Raw genomic sequence first — 17,347 nt, 5'->3', positions numbered from 1 at the left:
TACAGGCAAGGAAATGCGCAAGGCCCACATTAAGGAATATGCCATATGTCGGAACTAGCAGCAGTGTCCAGGCCCACAGCACAATACAATGTGGGAACCTACATAGTGGTATGGCCGTAGCAATACCTGATGTCTGCACATCTGCAGAGAGGATAAACAGAAATTAGATAGTCAACAGGTTATGCATTAGGATGAATGTATTGAAAGATACATGTCTGAAACTAAAGGTATGCCATTACTACATGACAGCAGTCCCCAATGACATGTCCAAAGATCACAGTAGTCTACAGTTAATATCAACATATCAGATCAATATCCAATATACGATAGATATAAATATACAGCTTAAACACGTAGAACATGATACTCAGTACTCAGAGTCCAGCTTTGCATGCAGGGGTGTATGGTTCCAGTACTACAATATGCAATCTACTCTCACTTGAAAAAGCACTTTTAAAAGTACTAACGTAATGATACCATGTGTGTTAAACTATTTCTGTCAACCAGTGCACTGTAGCTGATGTAACATGCAAGTATGACTGCATATAACTTGGGATACTACCCATGTATGAAACAAATCCAAACAGACTGTGGTACTACCCATGTATATCCAGGTGTCCCATACAGTATACTCATACCCCTTGCTACTGTAATGACAGCACATAGAAGCATATTATGTACAGGGAATTAAGTACACTTATGAAAGATGTCATTACCCTGCTATTTTATCAGTCTGGAATGTGATCACTGGTTACCAAGGCTAAGCTATGCTTAGCAGGTGTAACCATTGTTTAAATGCAAATGCTAAGCAGATTTGCGCACTGGTAAGCGAAGCCTACACGGTGTAAGCGCCTATTCATTTAACCATATGTTAGGACCACTTACCATCTCACAAACTCAAGCAAACATGCTCAAAGCTGCTCAAATCTCCCTTAACCACTCTGTATCCAACAGTCCTTGTTCTGTCTAGCAACAAATAAAACAGTCCTTAGAGGTCTTGAACCCAGGACCCTGCACACCATAGCCCATGCGATTTACCAGTAAGCAACCTCAGCTGTATTGTTTGAGGATGTTGTCTCAAACATACCCTTCTTTACAGCCATTTTACAATAGGGAAGAGACAAGTGTGTAATTAGGAAGGATCGGTATCTATAAATGTATGTATATATATATATCTATATATATATATATATATATATATATATATATATATATAAATAGAAACATACATAGAGAGAGAGAGTGAGATATGTAGGTAGATCCATATATGTGTGCAACAATATTTAGATATATTAACAATAAATACTGAGGTGTGTGTATATATATATATATATATATATATATATATATATATATATATATATATATATATATATATATATATATATAAATATATATATATATATATATATATATATATATATATATATATATATATATATATATGCATACATGTCCCAAAATGCCCATACAAACCTATGATGCTGATAGACCACCCACAACTGGGATAGCATGCACAGTTGGATACAAAAGCAGCCAAGACACACCCCCCCCCCCCAAGTCCAAATAAATGAGTGAACAGTACACTGCTACAAAATCATGATAGGCCATACACAATGGCCAGACATACAACAATCTCTTAGCAAAACAAATAAAATGTCTGAACATAGCAAAGAAAAATACAACCAGCCAGTAATTCACACATTTTTATTATACTCTGGTGTCTTGGACAAAGCCATCAAGGAGTAAACATCACCAGAAATACATGCCTTAATCACAAGAAGCAATAAACACCTAATTACATAACTGAATACACAGCCTCCAATTACATTCATCATTTAACCCTCTACAGGATAAATTATTACAGTTAATATTAATACATTGAAGTCTGTACATAACAATTGTCATTTTCTGAATGCTTCATCACACTGAGGAACTGACATTTTCAGAAACAGTACCTTGAGACCCACTACTGTCATAATGGTGTGATTTATTCAAATGTACAGCTATAGAACTGACATATTTCTTATCAGTAATATGTCTGACATGTTCTAACAGCCTAGTTTTAAAACATGTGTTACTGTCCCCCACATAAAATATGTTACAAAGCCATCCAAGAGCATTCTCTATACACCTACCTCTTGAATGTACAGACTTCAACATGTTTCCCAGCTATTCCTATCAGCAGGAATTACAGCAGTAAATTATGATAGACCAGTAGACCTATCCACCTACTACTGTATGACATCTGGACAAAGCCTGACATAATTAGTGGGCAGAAGCCCAAATACATGGCTATATGTGAAATATTGCTGTTATACACTGAGAAAGTTGCTCGTGTTACAGGGTTTGATGTAACATATATTTTCTGAGGGATATAAAGTCAGAAAAAAAATGGAGGTTACCATCTACATAATGCAATCACCAGAGTATGCTACTATATTGCCAAGGGCAACACCTGTCTAGGGAGTAGCCCATACATAACAGGCTAACCTCTGGCCATTATGTGAATGACCCTACATTTGAGAGCAATGCAGAGACAGAACTTTGTCAGATTGAAAGCCATGCAGAAGTAGCATGTGCAGACAAACCCTGTTAAACTACTAGTATTCCAAACATATAATAGCAATACTCACATTCTGCTCCTATGTCCTGAACCTTATCCACCATTTAGTTAGCTTGTCTGCACAAATCTTGTTGTAAGAGGTAGTAGCACACACAACTCCAGGATGTCTCCCTCACAAGTAAGGGAAAGGTCCTATGCCCACATGGAGTACTCATTTATAGGAGTATGTTGCCATGACATTGGCTATTGGAAGAACTACATAGCTGCTCTGCATGCAATTAGCAAGTGGGGAACCCCAATAGGTGCACAGGCAATCCTCTGGTCATGAGCATCACCTGCAAAAACCATACTGCCTCCTATTCAATCCAGCTCTATCCCTTTAGTGCAGAGGGAGATATAGAGAAATAACAAATGTTGCATAAAGTGGAAAAGACAAGAAAGAAAAAAGGTAAGTGAAACATGTAAGCAAGTAATTGAATCTAGTACTTTGTCTGTAATAATGAGAAACATGGTTTGGAAGAATATATGTCCCAACAATACATGCTGTACTAATGTCCTGCTAAACAGCTGCTATGGCCATAGCATCTGGCCCTCTCTGCAGTGGGAGATAGCACAGACATACCTCTCAACTGTGCAGATCCTCAAAGAATGTCCACATTTTACCATCATGTATTTTTGTCTGTTCCTCCTGAGAGCTGTACTTTACTGGCAAATAGAAGACTGAAGTCATCAGACAATGACAAACACTTGAGTGTGAGACTCCACATCCTTAAGTATATTCACTGTAATGCTAAATGTATCATTCTACAAACTTCCTGTGTTTGTAGCAGGTATATTTAAATTCTTTTCCTATTTATCCTCCTATCATTTTAGGCATTGTCCAGATGTGAACCTGACTCACCTGTGAAAAGACAGCTCATATATGACAACTGCAGGGGTGTCTGTCAAACAGTTGTGACTGCCACTTTTAGGCCAGTTAATGGGATGTTTTCCATATCCATGTTACCTGTGATTATGAATATGACACATGTTTGCCTTGTAAAGCTAAGACCCTATAGAGGGTGTGTGCATAGTAGAGTACTGTTGCAGACATGTGTTGAACTGCATGTGATAAATTGACTTACTAACATTCAACTGTACAATGTTCTGCTGGACAATAAGCACATTTGTGACTGATATCTGTAGTCACTTAAAATATACCTGTGTTATGTCACCCAAACCATTGACAGGTCTGTGAGCAATTGCATTGTAACATAATAGCCTATTTATGACTGTTGGACATCTTCCAGGTTATCACAGTGATGACAAACCCTACTGTGCAATCAACGTACTAATGTATGGTACAGTTATATTAATACAGTATCAATAGTGATGTCCCCTTTGACACCCATTTATGTGTGCCATTGTCCAGACATACTGCTGTAACAGGTTGAGAAGTATGATTGAGCAGCAAGATTGTAAATACAGTGTGCCATACTTACATTCAATAGAAATGTATACCAGGCATCCCCTTAGCACATGTATGTATGTATATGTTCAGCTGGAAGGCATAAAACTAATCACATGGGTTTCAAGCAACCAGGTAGATAGGTTGTGCATGTTGCACATGTGTGTTATATCAGTGTCAGTGCATACAACAGACATATATGTGTAAAGCTACTGGTGGTTGCATTGTCCTGACACTGATGTGGGTACTGGAGTTGGCATGATTATCAGATATTAATCAGAGAAGTGTCCACCTATGTTATGAGCCTCTGTCCATGCCTACCACTACCAGCTATATCAACACCTATATACAGTGGATATCACAAGTGCACACACCCCTGTTGGTATGCCAGGTTTGTGTGCTGTATGACAATAAGACCACAGAAGATCATTTCATAATGTTTCTCATCTTGAATGTGACCCCCAACCTGTCCAATTCTATTGCAATACAATCAAAGGTGTTTCTAGGAAGGTGAGCAACTATTGCCAAGTGAAGGTGTGCCATGATGTTAGCATCCAGACCAAGACGTATAAATGCTCTACCCATGTCAAGAGATGCGCACACAAGTTTAAGGGTGTGCACACTCATTCTACTGGCTTATTATACTGAGAATTATTTCCATATGTTTTCACAAACTAGATTGATAGGTCACACTACAGGTGGGAATTGTTATAGAATGAGTTATTGTGATGTCATGTTCCAATTGCATAAATACCAGGGAGTGTATCAGTGGTGTGTAGTCTTTATATCCACTCTAGATATATGGACACAGCGGTACCTGATCTGTATATCCAGCCTCAACCAAGGTAGAGTAATCCTCTTTGGTGGACAGCAGCAATACACAAACCACATAATAGGTTGCTACATTGGCTGTACAAGGACACATAGGTGCAGGCAACAACTGTGAATCAAGTCCACCTATATCTGAACAAGCAGGTAAGTTCACAGGTGACATTCTGTAAGTCTGACTATGACTATGAATCAGACATATCCACACCACCAAGGACAATCGCAACTGTGTCTCCACATATGTTGTAAGTCTCAGATGAAACAACACAATTCACCCTGTACTGGGGGTAAAGAACACTTCATACACAAATGCCATGGATATAGGGAACTTGCATCACACAGGTTAGGTGGGAACATCACCACCCTGTCCACCCCAGTCGTACATGGAGATATGCACATCAACCACACTCTTCCCCACAACAATGGTGAGCATGTACATATCACCTACTGATGGCAACAACAGCATATCTCCATGGGGTATACTAACATCAGTGTCTGCCATCTACATAGGTTCATAGGTTCATAGGTTGGTGCTAGACTATCTGCCGTAAGGCATTTATAAGCCTAGCCAGAACGTGTTGGCTTTCATCTCCCCCTTAGAGATTAGTTCCCTGTGCCTCTGTCCAGCAGAGCCACTGAAGTCATCCCCAAGGTAAACTTTCTGTTTCCCATCCACTCATCAAGGTTTCTTTTGAAGAGTGTTAGCAAGAAGCTCTGCCTAATGTAGATTGGGATCTTGTTCCAAAGCATAGGAAGTATCTGGAAATGGAATCTATCCCTCCATCCCTCCAGCACATCCTATTTATTGCTGTGGAGAGGTTTAGATCCCTAGAGGGTGTGGCTTGAGGGGATACGTTTTTCTTTAGGTGGAGCATGTCCATCAATTCTGGGTTGGACATGGTCTTATATGTCTGGCAGAGATCACCCCTGAGTAGGCGGTATGCAACCAAGTACAACTGGAGTTTCTTCAGTCGAGCTGCATAGGACATCTGTTTGAGGTCAGTGATCCTCTTGGTGAGGTACTTCTGTATGGCCTCTTTTGATCTGGATGCAAACCCTTTTGTGATTAGGTGGGCCGCGTAGAAGGATTTTCTAACCACTATGACAATGTGATTATCAAAGGTGAGACTACTATCTACTTGGGTCCCCAGATCCCTTATTACATCTTCTGCATTTATGGGACTACCACCCATGTGGTAGTGTGTGGGTACTTTGTTTTTTCCATAGGGGATGACTATGCACTTTTTGGCATTTAGCTTGAGGCCATGATTTTGACACCAAGTCTCCGTCTCAGTGAGACCCTTTTGGAGGATGTCTGTGTCAGTCGGAGAGTCAATTATAGCCCCTAGTTTGCAGTCATCTGTGAACTTGGTCAGCCATAGTCCTCCTGTGCTTGCCTGTACCTCTGAGAAGTATATGCCGAACAGGAGGGGTCCTAGGACTGAGCCCTGGGGAATGCCACTTGTAACCAGTTTAGAGTTGGACCTAGCTCCTGCAACACTCACCATGTGGGTTCTGTCCATGAGCCAGTTGGCAACCCATCTTGTGATGTAGGGGTTTATGTTCAGGCTGGTGAGCTTGTCTATAATACCAGAATGGGGAATGGTGTTGAAGGCCTTAGCGAAGTCTAGGTAGGCTGTGTGTACCACCTTTCCCTTGTCTATAGCTTTGGCAACTGTCTCAAAGAAGTCCACCAGGTTTAGGAGGCATGATCCACCCTTAACAAAGCCAAACTGGGTAGGGTCCAGTGTTTGGAGGTTCCCAATGTCTCTGTTAATGAGTTCCATGATGATGCACACCATAGCCTTGCAGACCAAGCTAATCAGGCTTATAGGCCGATAGTTCCTGGGGGTCTGTTGTGGCTCCACCTTTGTGGAGTGGAATAACCATTGCTGTGCATCACTGTATGAGTATGTAGCCTGTGGAGAGGCTGAGTTTGAACAGCGTGTTTAGGTGAGGGGTTTGTTCATCTTTGAGCTCATGTAGGACACAGCCTGGGACACCATCCGGTCCCATTGATGCTGTGTTTTTGGCTTTGGAGAGGACTGTTTTAACCTGAGTGTCTGATTTCAGGGACTCTACATTCTTCTGGTATGGTTATGGGCCCTTTTGGGGGTGAGAGTGGGCTGAAGTTTGTGCTGAACCTGTCTGCCACAATGTTGGTGATATCATTCGGTTCAGTGTATTGTGTGCCATTCTGCACTAACACCGAGCAGATCTGAGCATTGCCACTTAGATTCTTGACATAGCTAAAGAATGCCTTGTGGTTATCTTTGCAGTCCTTGGCAATTTTTCTTTCAAAGCTTGCCTTGGATGATTTTATGAGGGATCGTAGTTTCTTGCTGATACTGATCAGGGATGTCTTCCCTTCTTGGGATTTTATTCTTTTGTGTTCTAGTTTCCTCCTATTGTATAGCTTGTTCATGGCAGGAGTCCACCAGACTGGTTTCCTTTTCTTGGAGGAGTGAGTCTTGGTTTGGCTTGGGATGGCACGATCCATGCATTCTTGTAGCAGCCCGTAGAATGCATTAGTAAAGGATTTTGCAGCTTGGACAATGTTATCCTTCAGCATGGGGGCTTTGAACTCAGGCATCTGCTCAGAGCTCCATCACACACCACATTCAAACACAGACCTGCCACCATACACACACCTTCCACATGGAAGCCGACCACTGTCAACCCTCTACAACGAAATGAATGGAGGATAGAGGATTATGCAATAAGTGTCCAGCATTGGGGGGAATAAGCTAGCTCAGGGACAGGAGTGTAGTGCAAGCTGCTATAGCCATGATAGCTTGGAGGTTTCTGGGGTAATATGCATTATTTGCAAGTAATAACAACTGTTGATGTGCATTTTGACAACTGTATGAGGTTCTGTGACGTTTTCCTATTCATTTCTTCCAGGTAACATGCAGAGTGCTCGCCTACCAGCATTCTCTGTTGGGGAAACAGACATCATCACCCAATATGTGATTGGACATTATGCCATGTGGATGGAGGGCAGAAGATGTGTGGGAGAGGACTGCACTGTGGAACAGTGTGGTACACAGGGTAAATGATGCTGGACTGCACAACAGAACTTACGTGCATGTGCAGCATCGGGTCAACCTCAAATGCGATGCCCATCAATGGGCTGCTGCTGTAGCAAGAGACTGGCTAGACACAGGTGGGTGCCCAGCCATCCATCTCCCACTGACACCCACTGAAGAGCTCCTCACCACACTTGGCACACATGCGGAATGCACAAGCCATGATGCTGAGGGAAGCATTGTGGAGGTGGGTTGCACAAACACACACACACACACACACACACACACACACACACACACACACACATGGGATGAAGAGCGTGCAGGTAAGGGCCCAGTGGAGATTAGTACACTAATGTATCAAACATACATGTATTTGTATTGTATCTACATGTGGATGGTGTTTTCTAATTCACAGAGATGTACATCTATGGTGAGGACAGGACATTGTGTATTATTGTGGTTAGTACTGTAGATATGCAGACATGCTGCATCCATCCTATACCAAGGCCACATGTGCGTCTGCTGACAATAACCCCTTCTCACAACTACCTAAGACCCTCTGGTCTGCATATGGGACAGCAGACTATAACTGGTGGTTATTACATTGTTCTGTTGTTGCCTGACAATACCCAAGGCATGTGAGGCACATGTAATTTACCATCCACACAACTATCAGTAATAGCTATATTGCTTTATGTAATAGCTATATTGCTTGTTGTGCGTGTTTAGTTTGTGCTGGCGTTAACTGTATTGCATCACAGTGGTCACCACTGGGGCCTATTTGACATAAATTCAACATTCCTGTAGCATATCTCACAACTTGTCAGTGCCAAGATGTCTGAACAGAGGCCACCAAATTGTGCTGTACAAACTTCCTAAAGTAAAGTCATGCGTGACACATTACTGGCATACAGTGGATATAAATTGTGTATACACCCCTCTTAAGATGCAAGGTGTTCCTGTTACATACTAATTAGGACCACAATATGACAGTCCACACCTCTTCCAGCATTTAATGTGACCCATAACAGGTACAGTTCACTTGTAAAACCAAGCATCTGTACTCATGTATTGCACCTATAAGGCAGATCACCTGTGAGGGCAGCAGATGTCCTATCAGCATAATGTTTCAGTCAGATATGATACCTCATGCTGCCATATGTGTCTGTATACTCACTGTGGCATATTTGGCTATAATATCACATACATGGGCATTATTAAGGCACACAGACCACTTACGACCATGCATAGGTTTCAAACATATGGATATCCCAGACACATCTGTACAGATGACTGTACAATGGTTTAACCTGCTGCATGTGAGGCAGATGCTGTCACCACACTGTATAAAGTAATGGCAGCGGGAGGTGGTCATCAGCCATGTATGGTATACGCTACACATGATATGATCCTCACACACACATAAACAGTTGCCAGTATTAGGACGAGAACTTCTGCCTATTTCAGTATTCTTACTACAGTGCTACACAGTTATCAGATGTGCCACAGAGCTTATACATTTCCACCTCTTCCAAAGGTAATTCTAAGGTGGATGACATCAACAGGTCTACTGAAGGGAAGTGTAAAGGGTAGTACACAGGTCAAAAATGGTATGATCCAGATAGTACATAATTCACACACACACACACACACACACACACACACACACACACACACACACACACACACACTTGCCAGTATTGAGATTAGAACTCCTGCCAATCGAGGTGTTCCTACTATCGTTATGCAATTACTAAATGCACTACAGGGCTTACTGAATTTTCATATGGCCAAGGCTGCTGATAACTGCACAGCTGTGGTAAAGTATTACAGATGGCAGACAGTCTGCCTTCTTTTCCACCCATACATCATTCTATTTATTTCTGTATTGCACTTCAACTAGCATTATGGATTGGCACTTCACCAGATTATTGCATCATTAAGTGTGGCACACCTGTGAGCTGTCAGCAGTACTCGTTCATCACAGATGTTGCCCCAGTACTTACAAGTTATGTCCATCACTCCTGGCATGTTTGAAGGGTGGTTATCTGTGCTTTCACCCATTGACCTGGTGCACATGTCCAATCTAGGCCACTGTTGTAACTGCCGCATGTACACAGACAGCCCTCCCCTCCAAACTCCAAACACTTAGACCTGTGAGGGTTACCCATATATCACCCAATGTAGACATATGCACTCTCCAGCAAATAATGGACTAGCAGTTTAAGAGGATAAGATCAACACCTGCAGCCCACCATCTGGAACACATAGCTCACCATGAAACTCACTTTGACAGCCATGACATACAGTGAAAAGCTACACACCCACCTTCCCAGAGGTACTAAATGGACATCTACCCAAACAGCACAGACCACCAATGAAGACACCCACTCAGACACCACAACATGGCACATGCCAGGGGGCACATATTTAACCTACAGTGTGCCCCAAACCTAAGCCCCTAAGGCTAACCACCTTGCACAATACAGTGATCATGGCTAACTCAATACTGACGCACACACATCCCACTCACTAGGTTGAATATGGAGCAGATAACAGCCAAATATTAACACATGCCAGCATCTAACACATGACACAGCCAGTCATGTCACTCCACAACAACTACAAGTATCACTCCATATCCATGTGGGTGTGAATGAATTGGGATACACCTCCCTGGACTACATGACAGGATACATGGTTGAACTCTTTGACTATGTGGTTCAGGCAGGTATGACAGTAGCTCTGGGCAGTGTACCGCTGTCACCCAGAATGATGCTGCTGTACTATCAACAGATAGTTGACTGCAACATTGGCTTACGTGTTATGTGTCATTCTCAGGGGATCCAGGGCCTCTCTGCCTGGGATGGCATGATTGACAGAACGCAATGACTTGCCATGGATGTCCTACATCTGCCACCTCTGGGTTTCCATGTACTGGCTACGTGTCTTGCCACCCCTATGGTGCCTTATTGGGCATTGTTCCTAATGTTATCACCACCATAAAAGCTACACATGTATGCAATCTGAGGGTCATACTGCTCAACAGTGGACATCTAACTGTCAGGATGCAGTAATCATAGCAGTTGTTGGAGTGGAGAACACGTCTGCTGTAGTGGAGAGGTGGTTCACGGCAGCAGACAGCATACCTGCAGTATCAGGCTATGACGCATTACACAGCTGTCATCCCCCAAACATGGACCACACCACACCTCCACAGGTGGTGTTGTCTCCATATTCATTATGGATAGGAACACCTCCAGACTAGCATCCCATCATAATGCATTGGAGATACTTCCAGTACAACCACCTTAGGGTAGTGGTGCTATCCAGACCATAGCCTGCTATGGGTCCACATCTATGTCCCTAGACTGTCAATACACATTCCTCAACACCCTGCCATCTCTGACAGTCCAATGCAACACTGACATGGTATGAGTCTTCAACTACCCCTCCATCACCTGGGGAATGTAGCCAATCATCAGTATAGTGGGCCAACACTTCTGGGATTCATCATTTCCATTGCCCTAGACCAGCTCATTCTGACCCATGGTAGAGGATGCAACAACCATGACCTGTGTTGACCACTTAAATATGGGACCATTGGTCATCCCCAGATGTTAATCCCTGCATGGTGAGATTCACAAAGGCCATAATCCTCATGGAATTCAACATGTCAGCCATACCCCCACAAAGATAACCACCTGCAAAACTCACAAAAGCTAACTTTTCAGACATGAAAACAGGGGTGGATATCTTCACTGCACCCATGGCAATGGGATGTAGCTGTATAATTGTGAAATCATACACATAAGCACTGTACAAACAGGTACATGAATGCATGGTACTAGCCAGAGCCAACAGAACCCAGACACTGTCCTCCAAACACTGGGAGACAATGTGATGGTGCCCTGCCATTACTGAAGTGGACATCAGAAGGAGGACACTGTTGCAGGGAAAGGTGGTGTCCCATGACTGTTGAACTCCTTTATTTAGCCTCAAACACAACTTTGGATCCCTCATGGAGTCTCCGACAGGCATCTATTGCAGCAGAGATACAGCAGACACTGACAACATTCACAACAGCCATGACAGTTACATTAACAACCTCCACAGTATTAAACACAAATGCTGTGAGTTACTGCACACAGCTAATACCTATCCTGAGACAACAGATATTGGCTACAGTCTTGGAAACACATTCAGTGCCAGCTTTACCCCTCTATCCCCCCACAAGTGAGGTGCTGAGTGAATGTGCTCTCACATGCTGTATCCCATTTCCATTCTAGGCATCTGTGTGTCACCAGGATGTGGACCTGCAACACGGCTACAGGGTATGGTAGTGTGGTGACACATCCACCATGTCTTAGGCAGGGTACAGTATGTGCACAGTAATTCTCGGTCTGTAACACAATGATTGCATATGCCTCAGATTATAGGGCTGAGGGTTGTACAAAGGTACATGTTGATGTACAACATCTGTTGTAGAGTGGAGAATGGTACATGTTCTGGTTTGGACACACCTCTGATTGCTAATAACCACAGCCACATGGGATATTCATCAACCAAACACACTGGGATTATTATTCACACACACACACACACACACACACACACACACACACACACACACACACACACACACATATTTGCCAGTACTGATCTATAGGTTCATTGCTTCATAGGTGTGTAGTAGGTGAATGGACCTGAAGGCTCTACAAAGCTAGTCCAATGGAATACATTGGCATCAGGCCACATGACACTAGTCCCCAGTGTGGCTTAGGGGTATAGTCACTGGAGTGGTCCCAAGGAGTGGGTATTGTATTCCCCATCTACTCATCCAGGTTTCTATTGTAGGTGGCCAGTGATGGGCACTGCTTCCCATGTATGTGATCTATATTCCATAGCATGGACAGTGTCTGGGTTGTGCACATGTCCCACATGCATGTTCTTTGATGTGTGGAAGTGTGTTTGAGATCTCTGGGGCATGTTGTGTGGACAGATTGGTATCTTCTGATGTAGCATTCCTAACCTCATTTGGTGAGACCTGGCTATGTAACTGAGGTTGTGATTGCACCTGCATTGACAGTATGATATGGGTATTCAGTGGAGTTAGTGGTGTCTGTCCATACAGGGCATGTGTATAAGACATGGTATTCCATTTGTGGGGTACATTTGCAGACTCAGTGGGGAACATGTCAAAAGGGCAACAGTACACATTTATTGGGCTACTGAGGGGGTGGAATAGGGTGCCATGTATTTTACTTGCTGGCTTTCCACTGACTTTACATGGTTTAGGGTTGGCAACAGGTACTTCTAAGGTGGATGATATCTGTAGGACTGCTAAAGTCAGACACTGAGATGTGTACTGGGTGTAAATGGGGCCCAAATCCTTGAGGTATGGACATACATATGTGCACACAAACACTTGTCAAGAATGAGATTCAAACCCATCCCTATGTAGTTATTGCTACTACACTGTTCTGCATTTTCACATGCATAATGGGGCTTATATGTTGGAGAGCTGTGCCAAGGTATCTTTGAAGGTGAGTGACATCAGCAGCAGTGGCAAAGAAGGGGTAAGGGAAGTGCTGTAAGTGTGAATGCCCACATAATCAGATTTCTAGAAGGATACACACACATTCTCTCATACAATCACTCACATTTACACAGTTGCCAGGATCAGGATTGGAACTCCTACTCAACTAGTTTGTTATACTATAGTATTACACAGTTATCATATGTGCCACAGAGCTTATATGTTGGAGAGCTGTCCAAAGGTATCTTTGAAGGTGAGTCACATCACCAGCAATGCTAAAGGAGGGGTACGGGAAGTATTTTAAGTGTGATTGACCACAAAATCCAGGTTTCTACAAAGATTCACACACTCTCTCTCACACAGAGAATCACATTTACACAGTTGCCAGGATCAGGAACTAGTTTGCTACACAGTTATTGCAAGTGCCATGGAGCTTACATGTTGGTGAGCTGTCCAAAGGTATCTTTGAAGGTGAGTGACATCAGCAGAGGTGCTGAAGGAAGGGTACAGAAGATTTACTGAGTGTGAATGGCCTCAACCACATTCATCTAGAAACACACATGTGCACTCTCACACACAACTTTACATTTGACAGGACTGAGATTACAACTGCTACATGGATACCTATTTGTACTGTAGTGTTACATACTTATCAGAAGCACCACTGACACTATTGGGCTGAGGGCTAACCAAAAGTATTTCTACAGTGAATGACATCAGCACATCATGTGATATAGGCCAATGGGATGTGTAGTGGGTGGGACAGCCCTTTTAATGGAATTCTCTCTGTTGCTGTCTGTCTATCTCTTCCCCACGTCTCTGTGTGTGTATGTTTGACATATTATATTAGGCTTGCCTTAGATATGTGTGTGTATTCCTATCCAATGTGTGTGTGTGTGTGTGTGTGTGTGTGTGTGTGTGTGTGTGTGTGTGTGTGTGTGTGTGTGTGTGTGTGTGTGTGTGTGTGTGTGTGTGTGTGTGTGTGTGTGTGTGTGTGTGTGTGTGTGTGTGTGTGTGTGTGTGTGTGTGTGTGTGAAGTATCAATGGTGTACAATTTGGTGTGTGTGCACAGACGGCTGAGAATAACCAATAACTGTAGTCCACTGTGTTGTGAGACATGGGATTCATTTCTCTAAGTGTAGGAGCATGCCCAGTAAGACATTCTATATCGAGTGTGTTCATCCATTCAAGGGAGGGTAGGACTCCAGTTCGGGGTTTTGTGTGCTACAGCTACACCTAGCAAAATGTTTCTGCAGGTTATCTGTAGATAGGTTGCCAATATGGAGACACAATGGGCTTACTATACAGGGGATACTGTAACTATTGCTGTCTGTGCTGTTTGTGTAACATGTTTGTAGTGCAGATATTCTGACGTATGTACTGTTTACACTGTGATGTGTCATGTCATCAACTACTGACAGCTATCATTCCTTGCTCACAGTTATTTACCTGGAAATACAAGATGAATGAAACTGAGACCAATATTCTGAGGCATATAGACTACACATTCTGGCACACACCTGCCATTGTGGAGGGGTAGCTACAGACAACAGACTGCTGGTTCTGTATAAATGGTGCAGCACCTTGTTAGTGTGCTGGCTGGGGTTCCCCTCATGTTTTTCTCAACTTCAAGGAATGGCCATATCTTGCTTGGGCCATACCTCTCAGCTGCACATATACACCCAGGTTATCCAGAGGCAGGAGTTATATATCTGGTCAGTTTACCTTCACATTGTAATTTACAAGTGGTTTTTGTGGCTATTCATTCATGGGTTTGCAGTCAGAAGTAGTATGGGTGGACATTAGAGTTTCAGACTTCACACACTCCATGACATCCATGCTTCTACACCCCCCCCCCATTATTCTCTCTTCCACCTAACATTATGTAAGCAATATCTCAGAGGTATCCCTATAGTTGAGCCTTTATCCCAGTACTATTTATGGCTTGATCCACAGCCCTTGCAGTAGGACATGGGGAGGCATGCTACTGGCATTTGTCAACATAGCCTTGCATTTGTTTTCCGTTTACTGTTAGGTTGTTAGTTGGGATAACCTGAGATTCCATACGTTGGCACTATGGGTGAGGGATGGGCCTTTGTCAGAGGACTGTAGGCCATTTGAGAGTGCAGCAGGCCATCTGTCACTGCATTTTTACATGGGTTTGTGGGATGGGGTGCACATCTGCAGACTTTTACATTTGAAATGACTGTAGTGGTATTTAGGTTATTCTGTTGGCTTCCATTTCATATTGTATTATGACCTATCATGCAGACAGGAGGCATATCAGTAGAGTACACATTTTAGATCTTAATAGCATATATTTTAGTTTCAGACTTCTTACCCTTCAGAACTGGAATGCAACTGCCAGACCTGTTGTAGTATGTCTGTGTAGGTCTGGTGAGGGGCTGTTCACCATTACCATCCTTTGAGGACCTTAGCCCAGCCTTTCTTCATGGTCATCTACACCTGTCCTGCTGGGTGAGGCTGGTGGTGCATATGTGACCATCACTGACATCCATGTGTGTGAAGTATCGATACCCACAGTTCTTTGGGCCATCACATACACTGCAGTGGAGGTGTCACCTTGTGCAATGCCGCCTACTATGTTGTCACCAGTATTTGTTATGAATTTACTCTTGTCCCATATAGTGTCTGCTGCTATCCCATTCAGCCACCAAATTCCCTTGCATGCTTGCATCCATATCATACATACAAGTATGAGAACATACTACTCCATTCAGTAATTGATAGGAAGGGTGACGTACCTTCTTGCTCAGCCAGTATTGAGGACAGTGCTGGAGAGCTGACTATGTTGGATCCACATAGTACACTCCCTGTACATGGTAAATCTCAGGTAGTGTCATGTCTGGCATCCCTTTTATTGTCTGTGCAAGTCAGAGAGAGGTATCAGTCCCTGGGTCCCTACAATGTCAATGTGTGTGCTATGCATTGCCTCTTTGCCAAGACCTGGGCATACTGTGCATGCCTCCTTCTGCCTACAGGAGTAGGTTTAGGATGTTCCTGTTCCGAGTCCCTCTGTGCCTGTGCTGGCCTTGGCAATGGTGGGGGGCTGTGTGGCCCTGCTCCATGCTGTTTCTGCTGTAGTTGTTTCTTCAGGGTCATATTGTGTAGCATGGCACATACTATGAACATTTGTGTACATGTAGCTGGAGAGTACTGCAAGGTTACACCGGATTTGTCAAGGCAGTGAAACCGTGACTTGAGCATCCCAAACACATGCTCTACAGTGATCCTGGTTTGTGCATGTGCCTCATTATGGTGTTCTTGTTTGGGTGTCTGTGCATTCCTGATGGGTGTCATCAGCCACGGCTCCAGTGCATAGCCAGCATCCCCCACTAGATGGCCATAGGGGATGTCCCCTCTGACAAACACCTGATACAGCTGTGAGCAATGCCAGATCTGGGAGTCATGATAGCTTCCAGGGCTGCCAGCACACGCATTCATGAAAATGCCCTGAGCATCGCACATGACCTGGCAGTTGATGGAGGGGAAGTCCTTGTGGTTTATGTAGACGATGCCCTGCTCACAAGGTGGTGCTTTGATGTGGATGTGCATGCAGTCTATAGCACCAACTACTTCAGGGTATTCTGCTATATGATGGAAGAGATGCATACATGTGGCCAGTGCCTCACGGGCAGTGGGAAAATGTATGTGCACATTGGCATGTTGTGTCATGGCATCCAGGAACTGGTGGAGTACCCTGGATGCTGATTCCTGTGAGACCCCATGATATCCCCCGTTGGTCTTTGGAAGGTACCTGTGGCTAGTATTCTTAAGCCTAGACATACCTTGGTATCCACTGGGATGGGTTCCCCTCTATTAGTTCTATGTGTGAGGTGTGGCTGGCACAGCTCAACGATTTTCTGTAGAATGTCCCTGTCCACCCTATAGTGCTCTACTGTCTCCAGCTCATG

This window comes from Protopterus annectens, chromosome 2.part0 (assembly GCF_019279795.1).
Source record: "Protopterus annectens isolate FY-2018-M chromosome 2.part0, PAN1.0, whole genome shotgun sequence".
Classification (NCBI taxonomy): domain Eukaryota; kingdom Metazoa; phylum Chordata; order Ceratodontiformes; family Protopteridae; genus Protopterus; species Protopterus annectens.
This window is presented reverse-complemented; position numbering follows the sequence as displayed.